The sequence below is a fragment of the Megalobrama amblycephala genome, linkage group LG18, assembly GCF_018812025.1.
Source record: "Megalobrama amblycephala isolate DHTTF-2021 linkage group LG18, ASM1881202v1, whole genome shotgun sequence".
Taxonomy (NCBI): Eukaryota; Metazoa; Chordata; class Actinopteri; order Cypriniformes; family Xenocyprididae; genus Megalobrama; species Megalobrama amblycephala.
Window position 1 is genome coordinate 5,804,188 of NC_063061.1, and position 6,297 is coordinate 5,810,484.

At 40.2% G+C, this 6,297-nt stretch overlaps 1 long non-coding RNA gene across 1 annotated transcript; it reads right to left on the reverse strand.

The window, feature by feature from the left end:
* Nucleotides 1-2,670: 2,670 nt before the first annotated feature.
* Nucleotides 2,671-4,207, reverse strand: LOC125253027. Its single transcript, XR_007181335.1, has 3 exons — nucleotides 3,849-4,207; nucleotides 3,670-3,765; nucleotides 2,671-3,020 (listed from the first exon to the last, which is right to left on the reverse strand). It is a non-coding gene; the product is annotated as an uncharacterized LOC125253027 (long non-coding RNA).
* Between the last annotated feature and the right edge of the window lie 2,090 nt (nucleotides 4,208-6,297).

Below are 6,297 nucleotides of genomic sequence, written 5' to 3' on the forward strand. Positions count from 1 at the left end.
TACTTGATGAGACTGCTCTCATTGACAGTCAAGAGACTATGCCTAAAGTAGATGTAAGTAGCCTTGTTTTTCTTCAGATTTTAAACTGCCTCTCTAATTTATCAAAATCTAAACTTTATTCCAACAAGTGGATTTGAAAGCTATGTGCCAACAAAAGAAAGTCTTCAAAATCTGTCTTAGTTTAGGAGTCAAATATTGGAACCTTGCATGAATGATAAACACTTAGCAGCAGTGTGGCATTTCCAGGCATTCTGGAGCCATCACTTTAAAAATTTTCAGAAGCTTTGGACATATTTCGTACAGAACAGCTTTATATAGATCAGTGGCTGTCTGTATATTTTAAGATGGCTACTAGCATAGATTTTAAGTTATCTATATAAGTGTAGTTTATATGTTCTTATTAGTTAGTATAGATTTCTCTGCATTGAATTAGCATCATTGATTTGGTCTAAGGGTTCAGTGAAGCTGGCAGAGATTGACAGACTAATCCAGCGGCTAAATGCATGATTATGACACATAATAGCTAAAGATGTTAAATAAATCAGTGCAACAGTGTCATAACGTATCAAATCAAACAAATGTCGTAAACTTTTCAGGCTCAAATTTTTGAATTTGTTCATGCTTTTTCTGAAGAAAGACAAACATAAATAGTGACAAAAGCCAAAATATTAAATGTCACGGTTGAATTACTGAGTAATTCACTATTTTGTAGAGAGAGGTCAAAACGACAATTTTCACCTGAGATTTGGAGCCAACTTACAGGGGGGTAAAAATGACTTTAGAAATATGGCAGTATCATTATTTTATTATTTATACTTAGATTGGTAGGTCTCTTTGTTAAATTTGTTGACTTTAGCAATCTTTGTTGCATTATATGCCAATGGTGACAGTTAAAAAATGGGAAAAAGAAGCAGGCGTGAAGGGAAGGGAATGCGCCCCCGGATCCACCTATATGTGTTTATGTCTGTGCTAAAAAGTTTATTTTTTGCTAAAAGGCTCCTGAAGGATGGATCAGTACCTTCAGACGACGTGAGTAACGTTATAGGTTTTTTTTTATGAATCTTTGCAAAAAGCCTTTCCTAATAATGTGCTAGTTAGCAAGTTCCACGACGAATGCAGCTAAAGTGAAAAGCCAGTTCACACCGCACAGATAAACGCCAACAAACACGTCTATTGGAGTTTGTTGGTTCAGGACACAGCCTCTGAAATGAGACGCAGCTAGTGTGATACTCCTGTCTGCGTCTGTTGCCATTGGTCGGAGTTTGTTTTCACCCGACTGAACATGTTTGAACATGGGTCGTGGAATGTCTGAGCAGTGTGGTGTGATTTTCCAACAAACGACAACAAACTCTGACGTAATCTGACCTGGCCACGAACCATTGTTATGATGATGAGGCAAGTCCCTTGCAATGACTGCTGTTTGATCGCGCCGGCGCCTCACGCACACACAACAAAGCACTGAAAAGGTGACATCGCAGCTTGTTCATTATCAAAATAATACAGTCGAACAAACATATGTCATCATTTCTATTTAGAACCTTCTCACTGTAATTCATAACTGCACGTTTATAATGAACAATGCATTAAGGTGATTGTCTTATTACAAACTGTGTACATTTTATGTATCATTTAAAGGGACATGCACCGAAGCAGCTCTATGTGAACAGAGCTGTTTTGACCAGGTAAAAAGGGTGTTTTTTTTTTTTTACACAACCATTAAGAAATTTTAAACGTATTATAAGTGTTATAGACTTGTTATAGACTTTTTATGAAGACACTAAAGAATCATACTAACTTGTGGAAAATTGCCATCCGATGTTCCCTTTAAGGCCCTAAAGTACAGTGTATCTCAATGCTGCTCCATTTCCAAATTGTTGAATATTACCCAAATTCAATGGTCAAAAACCAAATGTGGTCACTTTGCATACAGCTGATACGTTTTAAGTATTTAAAGGGGAATGTCTGAAGAATAAATAATGTTGAAACTAGAAATGTAACCTGTTCCCCTCTATTAAAAGAATTGCATAGAACATACCCATCTGAGTGCCAAAAATACACTGAAATGGTCAAGTTGTGGCACATTAACTTGCTGTCAGTAGTCTGTTCATAAGATTCTATATTTGAATCGTTTCAGAAATATTTGGAAGAAGGGATTTTGTTCATTTGAACAGCTTCTGAAGCTAGCAAGAGTTCAAATATTCAGTATCATAACTACATGTTTGTAACAAATTTCATGACTTCTAGGAAAGTGTTTGCTCTCCCCACACTATATTCACATTAATAAACCAAGATTTGCCTCACCTGGATTAAGTATTAAATTTTCCTATTGTTATAACATGTGAAGCATAGTCATAGATTGAGTAGTATCCACTGCTAAGGGCCATATTCGCTGGAATCACTGATAATATCTCAAACTTTGAAATATAAACTATTTGAAATATCTTTAATACTTCTAGAGTTATAGACATATGTGGCAGGGCGGTGTAATTTTGAGACACAAGCCCAAGTTTTTGTTCACCAGTAATAAAGTCTGACTACGCCACCCTAAGGATTAACCCCAGGGAAAATACTCAAACCAATCAAATTGGATAATAGAGCACACAGGTTCGGTTCCCTCAAAATTAGGCCAGAGACGCAAGTATAAAAAACAAAAAAAACAAAAACAAAATGTTTATTAATACAAAAGTTAATTAAAATACAAAACAATGAATCACAGAAAAATACATGAAACCCCACTTCAAACACAAGAACACAAATTACAAAAAGAGAAAGATATCAAACAAAACCAACTTGAAGTAGTATGTATTTATGTGTATATATGTAAAACAAAGACGGATTAATACCAGCAGGGGCTGAGGCTCCCAACGGCTGGGATCAATGTAGAGTTTGGTTTCACAAGAGCACACTTCCACCCGTGCACTCTAATCACACTATCAAACACTCAAGGTGTACACCGCACACGATGAAGGAGAACCACCACCACAAGGAGGAAGATCAAACCACCCGTGGGACCCCAGCTCCTGCAATAAATCAAAAAGAAAATAACTATGAAAATAAACTGGGCAGAGATGGCAATATGAACAGCAATGCAGCAACTCCTCACATAAGTGGTATCAACAAACAGAAGTGAGGAGAAGCAACAATGTAACCAGAAAATCAGATAGTTAATCACCTGAAATTGTTACAAACACCAACTTCTATACAATAGATCACCACACGATTTGAATTGCATTCATAGATTAAACATGCACATATCGACAGATTGTAGTTTCACAAAAAAAAAGAAAGATCAAAGCAATACAATCAAACAAATGTCCACAAACTTAAAGAAAAAGAAAAAGGTTAAATGATTTAACCATGATAACTAATAATAAAATAAACCAAAACGTGAAGCAGGGCACTAGAAAGGCACGTAACAGAATCAAACCAGCAGTCCCCTTTAATAAACGTTGATGACTTCGTCGACGCGGCTGTATGGACCACCGCTCTGTTAACAGCGCGAAGACAGCAGCAAGTGCTCACGGCAGCAAACAATCACGGCATAAATGATTACGGCAGCAAACAATCACAACATAGAACGAGAGGGAGAATCCTACATCGAACAAAAGGAGATGTTAAAAAGAATAATATTATGCTCACCCAGATATAAATTGCCTTTAAAACACTTACCATCAGGATATCACGCCGAATAAAATGCTTCATAGGCACGGGCTTGTCACAGTCATACCCACCGCTACCACCATGGGGTACAGGAAGTCATGTATACTAAATTAGGCAAGAAAAAAAAAAGTTAAATATACTATACTCACTTTATACTAACCACGCAACGAGCTATTAACATTGCATACCTGAGAGGCAAACAGTCATCAGACCCACTAAGCAGCACCAAAAGGGCAGCAACACCAGAATATAGAAACTGCACTCTAATTAAATAAACAGTTTTCAGATTATGCACGCCAACAATGTCTAAGTCACCATATTAAAACACAGCACACTTACCCACAGCCACCGTCAACACAGCCAAAACAAAGGGGGAAAACGGACGTGACGCATCCCAGGTAACAGCCAATCGGCCTTTAAATAGGAGGTACTATTCACTGATAGGCAAACACTGCTGTCAATCACCTAATCCTGTTACACATAGTAATGTGTGTGTTAGGAGAAAAGGGGTAGCTCACCTGATTCGAGTTGCAGCACAGACCAGTCAGAACTCACAGAAGCAGTTGGCATTTCAAAGTTTGTGCTTTATTCCAACGAACAACCAAGGTGGAACTCATACAACTGTCTTCCACAAACATTCTACTGATAGTGGCCTTATGTCCCATTGGGGATGAAGAGGAGAAAGTAAGTGTTTAAATGTCCAGGTATTTGTATAGTTGTTGTCTTCTTTTCTCCACATTTGCGAATAAAACTTTAAAGCGTTAGTTCACCCAAAAATTCTTTCTTTAATTACTCGCCCTCATGTCATTCCAAACCTGTAAGACCTTTCGTTCATCTTTATCATTGCTTCATAAAATTAAGGTTGAACCACTGTAGTCACATGGACTATTTTAACAATGTCCTTACCTTTCTGGGCCTTGAAAGTGGTTGTTGTGTTGCTGTCTATGAAGGAACAGAAAGTTCTTGGATTTGTGTTCCGAAGATGAACAAAGGTCTTACAGGTTTGCAACAAAATGAGGGTGAATAATTAATAACATATTTCATTTTGGGGGAGTCATGGAACAGAAGAATTCATACACAGGTAATAACAAAACGAGTTTATTGAAATACCAGGAATGAACAAGGTGAATAAAAGGTGAATAAAAGGTGAAAGAAGGAATCAGAGGGTTAGTGAAGGGCTTGAGGAGTGACACATTAAAAGAAGGTGCAATGCAATGGTGAGGAGGTAGGTTTAGCCTGTAGGTGACATCGTTGATCTGCCTCTGGATGGTGAAGGGACCGACATAGTGGGAACTCAGCTTGTGACAGGGCAGTCGTTGATGGATGTCCCTGGTTGAAAGCCAGACCTTCTGCCCAGGATTGTATTGGGGTGTCGCTGTTTTTCTAGTATCGGCCTGGCTCTTTTGTCTACGAACTGCCTTCTGTAGGTGGACATGAGCTGAGTACCAGACTCTTTCGCTCTCCTGGAACCAATAATGGACAGCTGGAACATCGGAGGGCTCACCTGACCAGGGAAACAGGGGCGGGTGGTAGCCGAGTATACACTGGAAGGGTGTGAGTCCTGTGGTGGCTTGAAGGTGAGAGTTCTGTGCATACTCGGCCCATGGTAGGAAATGGCTCCAGCTGTCCTGGTGATCGTGGCAATAGGACGGCTGTTCTCTCCCGATTTCTTGTATCTTCCACTCAGTCTGGCCATTGGATTGTGAATGGTATCCAAATATTAAGCTGATGGTGACTCTGAGGAGTTGGAAGAAGGCATGCCAGATGCAAAAAACCTCTGAGACAATATCTTCAGGTATTCTGAAATGGCAGAATAGTTGATGAAAGAGGGTTTTTGCTGTTTCTAGGGCCATTGACAGTCATTTTAGTAGAATGAGTTTGGAAGCCTTTGAAAATCTGTCCACGATGATGAGGATGCACGTGTGAGAGTCAACGCCGATGTGGGACCAAGGTCAATTGGGAACCGGGAGTGGCAACAGTTTACCCTCAGAGAGATGACATGCGACTTTTGAAATGGCACAGTCTGAGCTTCCTTGGACATATCTGGAGTCCTGGGCTAAATTAGGCCACCAGTAATGGTTGGTGATTAACGGAAGGGTCTGCTGGCTGCCTGGGTGTCCAGAGCCCAGAGACATGTGAACTGAGTCCATGAGGGACAGACAAAGATGAGTGGGAACGTAGGTCCATCCCTCAGGACCTCCTGGCTCGGACTGCGTGGACTGACAATTATGGCCGGAGGGAGTATGGATTCTGGATGTGTGGAGATGTTTTCAGGATGATGAAGACGTGAAAGGGCATCAGCTCTCTGGTTCTTGTCACCAGGTCGGTATATAACAGTTAAATTAAATGAGTGAAGAAGAGGGCCCAGCGTGCTTGATGGGTGATGAGTCTTTTGGCTTCCTGATGATATTCAAGATTTCTGTGATCAGTGATGACCTCAAAGGGGTGTTTGGCTCCCTCCAGCCAGTGATGCCACTCTTCTTGATTCCCAAAGTCATAATTACACTCTGCTGAGGACAGTTTCTTAGAGAAGGTGCATGGATGGAGTTTAGGAGGCTCACCCTGCCACTGGGAGAGTACAGCTCCTAACCCGGTGATGGAGGCATCAACGTCGATGATGAAGGGGAGTTCTGGATC